Source organism: Aquila chrysaetos, chromosome 22 (genome assembly GCF_900496995.4).
Source record: "Aquila chrysaetos chrysaetos chromosome 22, bAquChr1.4, whole genome shotgun sequence".
In the NCBI taxonomy this organism is placed as follows: domain Eukaryota; kingdom Metazoa; phylum Chordata; class Aves; order Accipitriformes; family Accipitridae; genus Aquila; species Aquila chrysaetos.
Genome location: NC_044025.1, coordinates 711,736 through 725,980, shown reverse-complemented (window position 1 = coordinate 725,980; position 14,245 = coordinate 711,736). Strand labels below are relative to the sequence as shown.

Here is a 14,245-nt window from a genome sequence, read left to right as displayed (position 1 = left end):
AAATAGGCTGCTGCAATCACCTTGGCCAGAGACCCTGCTGACACAAATCACCCTGGCAGAACGGCAGGAGGAAGAAAACATTGTGATTTGCACAGAGGTGAACACAGAGATGACAGAAGGGTGATGATCAAGACAACTTGCCTCTCTGCAAACCCAATTCATCTGAAGGGGGTAGACCCTGACCAGCAGGATCATGAGTGCATCTGTGATGCACATCCAGCTTCTAACCCCACCAGTTTGCCTTATTCCTTTGTTGTAAGTCCATTTCCACACCACTCCTGGCCCTAATGAATCCTGTTTTGCTGCCCTGTCTCACCACCAACCAAACCTGTTTTGCCATATAGCCCCTGGCAGAAGTACCTAACTGCCAGCAGCAGGTGCTGAATGTTGCTTTACCACTGTAATTAGCAGGTTAGGCTCCTCTCCTCATCTCACTGATCTCTGTTTTCATTGCTCTCTGCTGCTCACGGGAAATGTGATAGGCAGTATCTAGGGTCTCATGTCAGCAGCAGTCATTGCTAGGCTGAGCACCTTAGCAACAGGGCAACGATGGGATGGGAATACTGTAGGCAGAGGTACATGAGATACCGCTGGGTGGGCACCTCACTGAAAGGACGCCTCAGTTCTAGCTGCTGCAGGAGTTTCTAAGAGCCTTAATGACTTTGTGGAAGAAAGGGAAAGGTGTTCGGGATGCTCTTGCAGGACTCAGTGGCTCTATCTGTGGCAGGCAGTTCCCAAGGACCAGATTAGTGAGGCTGGCTCAGGTGAGTCTGCCTCCTCCACAGCCATTAAAACTGTCCCACAAGACTCTGCATCACTGTTTTTCTCCAGCAGGCACAGCCTGACTCATCTTTGGGAGGCATCCTCTAAAATGTCACTGTGAACAAACCTGCTTGGTTTATGTCACTACCTGCCAGGGACTCAGCAGAGGGAGGAGGAAGACAGGCTGTGGAGCAGTCTTCCAGGCTAGCTCTCATCCCCAGTGCTCTCCCAGGGTGTCCCTGAATGCCTTCAAGAAGCTGGTTGCCTTCCCGGAGTTGCCAAGGCAAGGCCGTGTGCCCTCCTGCTTCCCTGTGCATGACCAAAGGCTCTCCTGTGTCCTGAAGGGGTATTCTTTAGCTCTGACTAAAAATCACTTGAACTTACCATGTCTGGGGGGTCTGGTGGGGATGGAGGACAACTTTCTTGGTGGTTTAGGTGGGGGATTTTGAAGCTCAGGACCTTCACCCAAACACCGAAGCAGGAGATAAGACATATCATTGAAAAACGCTTTGTTCTCACAAAAGCTCAAGACTGTCACCTTCACTGTCCCCATTCACACAGGTCCCCATGGCCACCCTCTGGGCCTGGGACTCAGTGTTCTTTAGTCCCCCAGAAGCCACTAGGACATTGGGCAGATCGCTTTCAGAGTGGGATACTCAGAAAGCAGGCAGCCAGCTGAGGCTGCCCAAGTTGAATGCTGAGAAAGGCAGGCGATGTCGAAGCCTTCTCTTGAGCTCAGCAGACTGTGTCCACGTGCAGAGAGTGTTTGGCTCAGGTGATTGGGGACCTCTCTCCAGGCTGGCCTTCAGATGCGGAGTGAAGGGTGGCAACCAGAAGGGATGTCTTCCCGTCTTCCCCTTAGAGATACCCCCACCAGGGTACCCTTTCTCTGGTCCATTGTCACATCTCTGGTGTCCACTGCTACTCAGTAAAAGCATTCAAAACTCAGGATGCATCCATGGCGAGAAAGGCTTTGGATTTTGTCCCAAAACAGGTCAGAGAAGGTCTTTTCACAGCTAGAGTCTGTCATAAATGCAATGAATGTTCAGTTCCTGTCTGAATACCACACAAGCCAGGACAGAGGCACCCCACAGCCCCTCTCAGGACCAAGAACATATCTCAAGGGTATCTGGCTGTCTAGAGCCATGCATTTGGAAGAGATGTGCTGTACGCACTGTGCTTCCAAATAATGACAAGTCTAAGGGGTCGCTGGACAGAACAGCCTGGGGCTGGAGGCAGTAACAATGACAATGGAGAGAGCCTCACACCCCCTCTGAGGAAAGGGAGGGAGAGACAGGCTGGGTCCAGACAAGAATGGGGAGGATGCTACAGGAGCACTGGGTGTGAATCCCCAAGCAGGAGTGCGTGGACACCCAGGAGGCTCAGCAGCACCCTGTAGGAACCAATGGCCCTGTCCAGTGGTCCACACCCTGGCATTCAATGTTGGCTACTGGGTGGACAGAGACATTTTGTGGTGAGAGCCCTGCTTTCCTAAGCCTCCCCTTAAGACATCACTTCTACCCCCACGCCAGACCCCTCACCACAAAGTTGTTGCCCACAGCCCAGCTCACCCACATGGGGAGGGGGGTGGCCATGCACACACGTGTGACACAGGAGGAGCCCCTGGGAAGGCTGGCCAGTGCATGGTGGTCTGGGGAGCAAGCAGGGCATGGCTGGAGAGTTGGGTGAGCCAGCCAGCCTGCTCCATACTCTTCCCAATAGCAAAGACCTGAGCTGTGCTTAGAGCCCAGGCTGGTAAGCACCTGGCTGGAACCAAGTCAGCTCTGCCTGAAACAGCACACACATATTCACAGGGCAGGTCCCAGGCTGGGCTGGAGAGCCGTGAGTGGAGAGGCAGGCATGGGCTGGGTGTTCGGCACACGCTGATAAGAACATCTTTCCACGTGGCTGTATGTTGCTGTGTCAGTGCAGACTCTGCCTTCACACACAGGGCACTTCAGGGAGCAAAGTCCCTCAGATCCCCAGCCTAAGGGATGCTGCACACATTAGCCCGTCTGGGGACTGAACAAGACCAGGGAGACAGTCCCTACATGCCTGGGTCTTTGCAGCAACCCAGAAGCAGTGTCTTGTGTGATGTTCCCCCACAAGCACTCAGCCCTCCTCTGCTGAGATTCACTGGGGGGGGACACACGAGGACCAGGAGGAGGAATTTGCTGGGTGTGAGGAAGTGACTTGAGCTGTGGCACAAAAACTCTCTGGGTGGGTGTCATGAGCACACGCTGGGGAGTATCCCGTGGGCCTGAGCTCAGAGCTACATATGCTGCTCCTCTGCCAGCACCAAACATGGCACCTGGCATCTGCTCATCTCAGACCCCATTGGTACATAGAGGCGGTAGGTGGAAAGTCCAAGCCCACAGCACAGCCCATAAAGGTCATGTTTTATTCTGGCTGATCTCCTTCGCTTGCCTCATCTCCTGGAGGAAAATGAAGTGATAAACAGCCAGCAGCACAGTTTTGTTAAAAACAAATCAGGGCAAACAAACAGTGGATAATTCTCTCTCCAATTGGTGCGGGGAACGCTGCTGAGCTGAGAGCGATGCTCTGGGGACAGCCGTCACTCCAAGCCTCCAGGTCCTGTATGGCCAACAGACAGCGGCCAGCTTCTTGCTGGGACAGGACAGCTGGGGTCAGGGTCTGCCTTCCTGCCCAAAGTCCTGGGGAACCTGAATGCTTTTTCTCCTTGTGCAGGTTTCATACTCCTGAATTTTCCGGGCTCCCAGTGAGTGGTCCCTGCTCCCAGACTCCGCCGAGCCTGACTGTGGTCTGTGCCCAGAGCAAGGGGCTCTCCCTAGATGAAGAAAGCTCGGGGACACAAAGAAGGAATGGGGTACAACCACCTTGTCTCTCTGAGCCCTTGCACAGAGCAGAGCAGGCAGGGAAGCAGAGGAGGGAAGCCTGGCCGAAGCAGGGATGGCTGCAGCATACCTGGGCCTTGGAGAGAAGGAAAGCAGGACAGGGAGAACATAAAGAGGGGTCCTGGGAGGTGAGGACATACAGAGTGATCACACACACATGATAGCGTGTGAAGAGGAGGGGAAAGGAGAGTGCTGGTCCAAGAGGTGGTAGAGGGGTCTGGGAGCCAGTTGTTCTTATTGTTTTAATTCTTACCTTCCTCCCCCCGAGTGCCAGGATCTCCGAGTCTTTTACAGGGCTTTACGATCCCAGAACCTGGCAAACTGAGGCACTGAGAAGTTAGGCAAGGCCACCAGAGAAGATGAGAAGGGATTGTGTTTCTCTTTCTTCCCCCTGAAACAAAGCAGAGCTGTCAGTTGACACTTCCCGCGCTGCCCCAGCTCCGGAGGGTTGCTGGGGCCGCTTCCAGCAGACAAGAGACGTCACGGAAGAGACAAGAGACGTGGGGTGAGGCGTGGGATTCCTGCAGCATGGGGTCCTGTGCAAAGCAGTGCCTGGAGTCGGTGTCCTCCCACTGCAGCAAGGAAAGGCAGTTCAGCTGCCTGCTACCTCCCGTGAAGCATGGGGCCGGGAAGCTGCGAGCCCTGGCAGCCTGGAGGCGTCCTGGGAACCTGGGTTTGGAGGCTGTCTGCTAGGCAAAGGGTTAGGAAATCGGGCAGGCTGCCACCAAAAGTCTGCCCGGCTTTTGGCAAAAGTCTGCCTGAACGATACAGCTCTATGAAACATTTCAGCTTTGACAAATGTGTGGTTTTTTTGTTTTTTGTTTTTTTTTTTTTTTTAAATGAAAAAACCAACTCCGTTGCATTGAAAACTTGCCCGACTGGTCTGAGGATGGTTCAGCCAGCCCGTAGGAGAGCTGGGGCAGCAGGCCCATCTCCTCGTACACAGGCTGCCTATTGTTCTCCACTCAGAGCAGGAGGATGGCTTGCATTAAACCAGAGGACTGGACGGGACCGCCTGGGTCATCGAGGCTGGACCCCCACCCGCATGGGCAGACTCCTATTCTGTGTCTGCTTCAGATGGGTCTGGACAGCATCTATGGCTCCAGCCTGCAGGGTGGCTTCCCAAGCTCTGGAACAGACCGAGACAGGCAGGAAAAGGCTAAAATCCACCCGCGTGACCCAGCCCAGCCATCGGCTGGCACTGCACTGGCAGGATTTTGCTATCCCACACCCGTCCTTTCCACCTTCCTCTCTCTGGCTCAGCACTGAGGACTGTCCCTGTGGTCCGACACCAAGGGACACTTGAACCTTATTTGCCGGAGACCGCATATGGTTTTTAACGGCTGTAGGCACCAAACTGAGCGTGGCAGGCAAGGGGTGAGGGGAGCTGGCAAGCTGGCAACAAATCCCGTTGCTGAGTACCGTACCCAGCCTCACAGTCACCACTGCTGTCACCTTGGCTGCACCAGGCTCCTCCAGCCCCTCTGCTGTCCTCTGCTGCTTCTCATCTGCTTGTTATTCATGGCAGGGGGCAAGAAGCTCCCCCCACTCTCCCCACCCCCCCCGCCCCCCATTCAATGTGCGGACGATCACCATAGCCCCAGAAGGTTGAATTTAATGCTAGGGGGATTTGCAAGTCAAGAATTCCTGTGCCCACACAATGCGCAGCTGGGCTTTGAAAAGGCGTCAGGATTAAAATGCAACCGCAAACTTGACAAACCGGCGCAACGGCCGGCAGACAATGGGCTGCGGCTCCCTGTTATCATTCACGGCGTGTGAAGGACCAGCGGCGGGCTCGGCGGGTTACAAGTCATGCGCTAGAGATGCTGCTGGCCTGGACACCAGTGGGGAGGGTTCCTTTGTGCTGCTCTCGCAGTGGGGAGCAACCCAAAAAGCCAGCCCGAGCTGAGAGACATCTCTGCTCGCAGCTGGGGGTAAGGAGGACGGGATGGCAGGGACCCACTGCCACCGTGGGCAAGCTCTGAGCTCCTGCCTGGTTGGGATTCGTCCGCCCCAGGGGTCTCCAGATTCACCGCTCTTTGCTGGATGAACATTAAGGAGCTTTTCTTTGATTCTGTCCTGAAACTGTAACTTGGTTTATGCAAGAGTTACAAAGCGAGGGGCACATGGAAGCTGGGGGGATTGTGGGCGAACAGGGGTGCCAGGATGGGGCAGAGGGTTTCAGATGATGATGGATTAGATGCAGGTCAACCATGTAATAGTAAGGGACAATGCCACCTGGGGCTGCAATAATTAACACTGGAGATAAAGCCAGCAAAAGAACCGGCTGGATGTCCCTGTGGGCAGCAGCTAGACACCTTTCCCAAGCCCCCTGAGCCAACTGAGCCTGCTGATCTTGGGGCATGCTGCTTGGGGCACTGCTCCATGGTGGCCCCAGGGGGATGCAGGGCAAGGGAAGGTCTGGCAAAAAAAGACTTGGGTCTGGCCAGAGCGGTGGGAAGGAAGGAGCCACCGAAGAGGCAGCGTGACAAGCATCTGGTCCTTGTGTGACTGTCATGGCTAGGATCAATTATTTTAACGAGCCCGTGGACAAAGGTCAGGGAGAAATGTGACTCAGTCGGTGTAACGTTAGTCAGGTCTCTGTACTGGGTATGGTGGAGCACACTTGCCAGCATGACCCGGCAAGCTGCGGTGTTCCCCTTCGGAGGCAGCAGCTGTCCAAACCTCCCTGTCTGCGGGACATGGGACCATCTTCATGTGTCCAGCACTCTGGTGTAAAATTGGATCAGGTGATTGGCCCCTCCCCAGCTTCCTTCCCACCACCTTCCTTGATGCACTTTCTGCACAGGAGCATGCACCAGTTTCTCTCTCAGTACATTGGAACTTGGGAGCATCAGAGGCTGAGCTTAGCAACAAAAAGGGCTCTCCTCTCTCCCTGGGGGCCTCCAGGCAAAGCCGGGTGTGGGGGGAACCATCCCTCTTCTCAACAGATAAGAGGATCAGTACGCAAACTCCAGCCCGGGAGATGGGACTGTGCATGCAGCTACACCGACCTCCCAGCACCTTTCCCGGCAGCAAGGAGAAGAGCTGTCCACGCGGTGGGCAAGGTCTGGAGGGACCAAAAAAGCCCTGCCCATGTGCGCTCTGGAAGCCAGCGCAGTCCTCAATACCAAACGGCACCATACCATTTTTGTTAGGTTGTGCAGGAGGGTTTGGGGTTTTTTTTCTTTACACAAAAAAGCTTGTTCCTTCACTCAAAAAGAGGCCTTTAAAAAACTATGCAAAGCTGGCACTGTTGGAACTTCAGGGTGTTTGCTGGGAAGCAAGAACCTGTAAAAATATTATTGAACGAAGGATTGACATTTTTCCTATACTGAAGGGGAGTTTTGTAGCCATTTTGATGCTAGTTTAGATAGATATTCTGAAGAACAGAATACATCTGGTTTTTGAGCTAATACAGCTACTTCAGAGAGACATAGGGAGGGTGAAGGTTTTACCTGACTTTGCCCAAATCTTACACAATACCAGAACAAGCGGTTTAGCAAACTGGCCTTGACCTGACAGAGAAATCAGAGCTGTGGCGCGAGATCCGTCTTAGCGTAGCTCTCTCTGTGTCACGCAGACTGATCTTTCTAACTGCCAGCCCTTGGAAAAAACAAGAAAAAAAGCTCATAAGCAAATTCTTCCTGCAGCTACTCCCCGGGCCAGCACCAGCAGCTTTTCCCAGGTGGTGACTCTGTGCCCAGGTCTGACTGCAATTAGAAAAATGACATTAATGACCAAACACCCTTGCTGCCTGCAACGGTGCCCTGCGAAGGGTTTCTTGCTGAGCTCGCAATCTCATCTCTGCTCCGTGGAGGGATGGGCCATGGGTGCTGGTGTCTGCTGGTGATAGCTGCAGCAGAGCCAGGGTCAGTCCCGCATCACAGGCAGAGGCTGCCCTGTGCTGCCAGAGGCTGCTGAAGGTAGACGGGCAGTAGCTCATGGGGCTGAAATACAACTTGAGGAAATGATGCTGGTATGCTGGGGAGATGGTGGGGCAGGGTACTTGGCTGGAGAGTCCCCCCAGCCTGCAGCAGGCTGGGCACCCACCCAGGCTCTCTCCGGGGCTGCATTTTTAAATCAAAACAACAACAGAGCAGCAAGAACTAAAACTGAAAAAGTCCCCTGGCCTAATGGCAGGCAGCATCTGGTCCCCCAGTAACCAGGTCCCAAGGGGCCGCTTCTCCACGAAAGCCAGTGCATCTGCTCCGTCCCCCCCACCTGGCACGGCCAAAGTGGCATCCACACGGCCCTTCCCAAGGGATAGATGCCACAGGGCCACCTTCCTCCCACCTGGCCCCAGTGTGCCGGCGCACCGCATGGCTGCCAGCGTGCCTTCCCTCGCTGCACCGAGGCACTGCGTGGTGGGAGGTGTGCCCCGCGAGGAATTGGGGTGGGTGCCCTGCCCTGTGGTACCCACCCCGGAGCAGGAGCCATCCTCCTGCCCCGCTCGGCCCACCAGGGAAGGTCAGCTCCCGTGGCGGCGGGGAGGGGGTCTGCCTATATTAAGCCAAGCCCGCTGGGGAAGACGTGTTTGGGATACCTGCAGCGCTCGGCGGGCAGATGCGCGGTAGGAGCTATATTTGGAAGGTGCCGTTCGGTTTCCTCCCCGGACGCTGCAGCAAGCTGTCCGCAGTGCCGGCCGAGCGGCCGCGATGCCGAGCTCGCAGCTCCCCAGCCCAGGCGCACCAGCATCCCCCCCCTCCCCGGCCCCACACCACCCTCCGCTCCTTTTTTTTTTTCCCCCCACTGCTTTTCTTTCCTGCGGGCTGTGAAAAGGTGCAGTCTGCCTGTGACCGTTTCTCCTCCCTCCCTTCCCCCTTCCTGCTGGTCAAAACCGCCATCCTGGAACAGCCCGGCGGATTAGTGAAGGGATACCTTTGAAACCGATGCCAGGAAAGCTCCGTGGATCAGTTAACAGGAGAGTATAAAAAGCCATGCCTGTCTCCCCCCACGCTCCCCCCCATCTCTCTTCCTCCATGTCACCGGCCCTGGCTGCCGGCTCGCCCCTGGCTGGGGGCCTGCGATCCCAAACGTGCTCTCCAGGCTGGCTTGCCTCATTAATTAAAGAAGACAGATTTTTAGCTTCTCTTTCCCTCCCTCTCTCTCTCTTCCTTTTTTTTTTTTTTTTTTTTTCCTTGGGCTCCTGCTGGGGAAAGTGGAGCCAGTCTTGTGGGGGCAGGGGGAGGACGAGGAAGGGCGCCAGGGATTACAGGCGGCTGATGCGCTCCGCTCCCAGCGTGCAGGACGCCCTGAGCCTGCTCGGCGCCGTCCCCTGCTCCTTGCAGGCGACCTCCTGGGGATGCGAGAAGGGGGGACTCGGCTCCCCGCGCCCACAGTCTTGGGAGCGACAGCAGTTCGCAGCCCCTGCGGGGACGTTCCCGCATGGCTGACTGGCAGGAGCATCCTGCCTGCCAGCAGCACCGCCTCGCCGATTCCTGCCCCGCTGGTCCTGCCGGACCGGGGCAGAGAGCCTGTCCCCTTTCCTGGCACAGAGGGGGCCGTGGATGCAGCTGTGCGTGGTGCCGGGCACGTGGTGCGGAATGCACGGTACAAGCGTGCACGGTGCACCGATGCATGGAGCAGCGCGTGCGGCGCGGTGTTGACGGCGCTGCCGTGTGTGCGGCCCAGGGCGCGTGGACCAGCGTGCGTGGTGCGGCGTGCACGGTAAAGCCATGCGTGGTGCGTCGTGCGTGGTAGAGCCGTGCGTGGTGCGGTGTGCGCTGTGCAATGTGTGTGGTACAGCCACGCGTTGTGCAGTATGCGTGCTAAAGCCATGCATGGTGCAGTGTGTGTGGTGCAGCCATGAGTGGTGCAGTCCCTACGGTGTAGTGTGTGTGGTGTAGCCATGCATCATGCGGTCTTTACGGTGTAGTGTGCAGGGTGCAGCTGTGCACGGTGCAGCGTGTGTGGTGCAGCTGTGCGTGGTGCAGCCACGCGTTGCGCAGTGTGCGCTCCTGCTCCAGGGATGCCTCACACCAGCAGAGCACTGTTGCAATTCACTCTACCTGCACTTCTGTTGGAGTAGCACAGCTCTGACCCTGTCCCCAGCACAGGCACAACCCTCTACATGAGTGCAGGCTGAGCGGCAGCCACCCTGGCACACAGTGCAAGGGGGAGCCGGCCTGAGTGAGGATAGGAGGGCAAAGTGGGGACAACAGGAGCTTCAGGAGGAACCGGAGGGCTGTGCTGTGCTGGGAGCTGGCCCCTGACTCTCCCTGGCTGCATCCGATCCTCCCTGAAGAGAAGGCCTGGCTGGTTCTTCTGGCTGAGTCATCCCCAGGTCTATCAGCCTGGCTGCAAAATTAAATTCAAAGCTCGTCTTTTTAACACGAAGATCACTTACATCCAGCTGCACGAGCCGCGGCCCCTTTAGGATTTAATAATAAAATGAATGCCCATGACCTGACTGTTTGCTCACGCCTGGATCTTCCTTGATGGATGAACAGAAATTGCTCCCTGGCTCGGGTCATCCGCAGTAAAAATCGCCAGTCGATTGCTGGGCCCTCCCTCAGCTCCTCTGTGTTCAGGGCTCGCTGGCTTCGTTTGGGACCTGGCTTGAAACGGATAATCAATAATAATCAGGCTCGACGCTGTGACGGCACCTTTGATCCGAGGATCTCGGAGCACTTTGCAGCGGATAATGAACGGAGCCCCTCTGTGAGGCAGGCAGGAGTGTCTGCATTTTATTGGGGGGAGCAGAGCCCAAGGACGGGCTGACCCCGCTACTCGCTGGCTCTGTCCTGGCGGCATCCCGCATGCAGACGACTCAACTGCTTTAGCGTGACCCTGGAGAGTCGCATGAAGAGGCAATGGTGCCAAATGCCTGTGGGGCTCATTCCCCAGTAGCTTGAGGGTCTGGTTCCTTCCCAAGACAGCCTGAGCTGTCCTGTTGACAAAGCTATTTTGGGAAAACTAGCACAGGTTTGGGGCTCAGCTTGGCAGGGAACAGAGCAGCCCTGGGATGTTCCCCCAGGGACAAGCGCTCTCGGGGCTCCTCCTGTCCCAAACCGTGGCTTGGGGCTGGCTCCCTGCAGTGGGCTGCAGCACCTCTGCGGCAGCATGCAGGGTCCAGAGCTGGGGCTGAAGATGGGGAGTATGGCTCCCAGGGGCTTTCAAGCTAGCACCGTTCCCAGGCCTGGGGAAAGAGGCTGGCAGCAAGCAGCAGAGCTGCTGGGTCCTGTCTCCAGCCATCCCAGCAAGTGCAGTCGCAGCCTGGGCTTGGTTTGCTTTCAGAGGGGACTTGCATTGCCTGAACCGCAGAGATGCCAGCCCCCGCTGCTGCATGCTGGTCGCCCCCGTCCCACGGCCGAGGCCTCCGCAGGCCCCACATTGCCCCCAGGATGGCAGCCTGGGGCCTGGAGGCGAGGACCACCTGCACAGCGAGGCGTGCAGGACTGGTGGCGTGGACCTTGACTGGGGCGGTGAGCTCTGCCCGAGGGACGGCTGCATCCCCCACAGCTGGGCAGTGGGGGACAGGGGACCCAGTTCTGGGGATGCCATCCCCGTGTCCCCAGCCTGCATCCCTCAGCCAGGGTGACGTCCGGCTGTCGGAAGGGCTGCATCCCCCACGGCCGGGCAGCGGGGGGAGAGGGCATCCGACTCCGGGGATGTCACCCCCGTGTCCCCAGCCTGCACCCCTTGGCCGAGATCGCATCCTGCCCTTAGAAAAGCTGTGTCCCCCCGTGGCCAGCCAGTGGAGGGCGGGGGAGGGGGCAGCTTTGGGGATGCCACCCCAGTGTCCCCAGCCTGCACCCCACCAGGACAGGCTGCTCTGCTGGTGTCGCAGCGCCACCCCTTGCCTCCCGGAGAAAGTGCCCGTTGGCTTCATCTGCGCTCTCCAGCAATTAAGGGACTAATATATTAATTGTTTCTAATCAGCGCTTCTCCAAGGTCACCTGTGAGACTGGGCGAGGGAAGCAAACGTCCTCCCCAAGTAACCCCTGTCACCCGCCCCAAGGGAAGAGGCTGCAGCCCAGGGATTGCCCCATGGACCGCAAGCCCCCCCAGCCCCAAAATCCTCTCCAGGAGCACGGCCACGGGGAGCAGCCCCCCGCAGGGAATGCAGGCAGGGATGCTCGATGGGGGGGATGTGAGCCCGGTGCTGGCCTCGAGCGGGAAACACACCCTTTGCTGGCGATGAACAGAAAATAAGAGTAACCAGGCTGCCTGTCCAGCCAGCCCGTGCCTCCTCGCAGCCTGCCTTTGTCTCTCACGCTCAGCCGCGCTTCCAGTCTTCAAAGTGTTAAAACTTTTCAGTGTGTGCTGCAGATCCCTTGCCTGCAGCCTCCTGCCCTGAGTCAAATTAATCATGTACTGGGAAACACAGCAGGCATGTACTAGCCCTGGGCATGGTGTATCACGTACTTTCTGGAATCTGTCACATGGGGAGCTTTCTGTTTTAGGCTCAATTGATCCTTTCTCGGTTTGATACTGTGTTTAATTGTGAGATGGGGCTGTGTGTTTTTGCTTCAGCCGAACTTAAAGGGCCGCTCTTCCCAGCCTTGTTTTCAGATGTCCGCAAGAACAGACCGCCGCTGTCTCCTCACCCAAACAAAAAGCCTTTCTCTCCCCACACACAATATCCCCTCTGTATTGTCCACAACAAAGAGCAGGGCTAAATTAATTTTAGGTCCAGCTCTTTTAATGTAGGTCTGGGGAGGGGAGGTGCTTTTATTGCTGCAGCTGACGGTTCAAACAAGATAGGCAAGAGGTGGCCTGGGCCACCGGGCGCTCCCTGGGCGGTGGGGATGGGGAGGGGGGATGAGCCTGGCCCCCAGGACCCCCCCCCCCCGAGCCCCCTCAGCTGCAGTGCCCAGTGCAAGGTAAGGCGAGCTGGAGCAGAGCCCAGTCCTGCTCCTCGCTGCAGTGTTGCCCCAGGTGCGTTGGAGCCTGCCTGGGCTTTCCCTCCACCCAGGAGGAGGGCTTTCCACCTGCCCTCCCCCAGAAAGAGCGGTCCAAGGAGGCTGGGTGGGACAGAAAGTGCCCGCACCCCAAAAGTGATGTCCCCTGGGGGCTGGCGTATCCCTCTGGACAGCCAGATAGCCATAGCATGGTGATTTTTTATTCCGTCTCCACACAAAAGATTTCAAGAGCCAAGCAAAAACCAGAGCATCCCTTCGAAACCGGGTAAAAATGGAAAAGAAACATTTATTCCGTGTGCTTTTCCTGCTGAAAAAGCTTATCTGGAGCAGTCAGTGCAGGCTGCTGTGTGCAGCAGTGTGAAACGGAGCCTGCGGGGCCCAGTAGAGGGTCTCCACAGGGTCTCCTCACCGCCCTGGTGGTCACAGTCCTCTGGCGTGACGTGCCACCCGCGTGCACCGGTGGTTTGCACGGCTTGGCCAGAGCTGTGGAATGCCGTGGGGACCTCCCCCAGGAGGGAAGGGGCCATGCGGCCACCAGGTCCTGGTGGCATCTCCAGGATGTGGCATGTGCAGGAAGAGGGGAAGGAGCCCTGGGAAATAGTCGATACTGAGGCAAGGAGAGCAGGCGTTGGGGAAGGGAGATGTCTGGTCTGGGAGGTGGGAAGGAAAGGGGATGCTGAGGGGAGCAGAGGAGGGGGACAAGAGACCCTCGCTGGGAGAGTTGGGCATTGGGAAGGGGTATGGCAGCATGGGGGTGTTGGGAGGGAAGATGGGAGAGGGGAGGGAGGCAGGTTGGTGTGAGCTTGTGTGGTTTTCCACAAATTTAGGCAGAGATGTAGCATTGAAAGGGGAGGAAGAGGTGTTGCGGACAGCTCAGCCCTGGGTCCTCCTTGTCTGCATCTTCTTCCCCTTCCTGAGTGGGTGGACAGGGCAGTTCCCATTGCCCAGAGTGTGGGAAGGGTCCTGGCCAGCCCCCCATGGTGAGACAGAGGCCGGGTGTCTACTCTCTCTCCTGCAGACCCCAGTTTCTCGGTAGATGGGTAGGAACTTGCTCCTGGTTTATAAATATTCAGCGCCAGCAAAACCCATTAATGTTGCATTAGGGCTGTGAATCGGAAAGCCCCAAAGCCAGGCAGCTCAGTGCTGCAGCTGCAGCGCGATCCAGGTCCCACCGTACATGCGCAGCTGCCCATCCCACTCCAGTGGAGACTCCTCCGGCTGCCAGGACACCACACGGCTGCAGCAACGTGCTGTTGAAGAGCACTGATTGCTTCAACTGCCTCACTCCAGCACCCCTGGCCCCAGCTAGCACAGACTGGTAAAAGCAAAAGAAAAGGAGGGCATGGTGTCTTAATCTCAGTCCCCAAATCTCCCACTCCCATGAAATGCAATGGTTGTAGGCTGAGGGCTGGGTGTTTTTTTTGAGGGATATGCTCGGAGCCAGGCATGATCCCCTGGGGCAGAACATCTCCGGATTTGGCCAACATTTTTGGAGAACAATGGAAAGCCCCTTGGCTGCAGAGGCAAGCTGACTTGGTCTCATGGGCTGCTCCCTCCATCCGGCAGCGTGCACTGAATTGCATCTCCAGGAATAGGCAGCAATGCGTGTATTAAAACAGAAGCTGGAGAAAGGAGTTACATCTGTGCAAAGCAGCGATCCAAGTGTTACTATCGGGACCAAATTTTCTCACTTCCAGGAGAGCAGCTCTGAATGTGACAGTCTGCAGACTTGGGCATCAG

At 56.9% G+C, this 14,245-nt stretch overlaps 1 long non-coding RNA gene across 1 annotated transcript; it reads right to left on the bottom strand.

Annotated features, from left to right (window-relative positions):
• Positions 1-3,149: 3,149 nt before the first annotated feature.
• LOC115334156 lies at positions 3,150-8,343 on the bottom strand. The gene is made up of 3 exons (XR_003921053.1): positions 8,185-8,343; positions 3,892-4,029; positions 3,150-3,571 (listed from the first exon to the last, which is right to left on the bottom strand). It is a non-coding gene; the product is annotated as an uncharacterized LOC115334156 (long non-coding RNA).
• Positions 8,344-14,245: the final 5,902 nt, after the last annotated feature.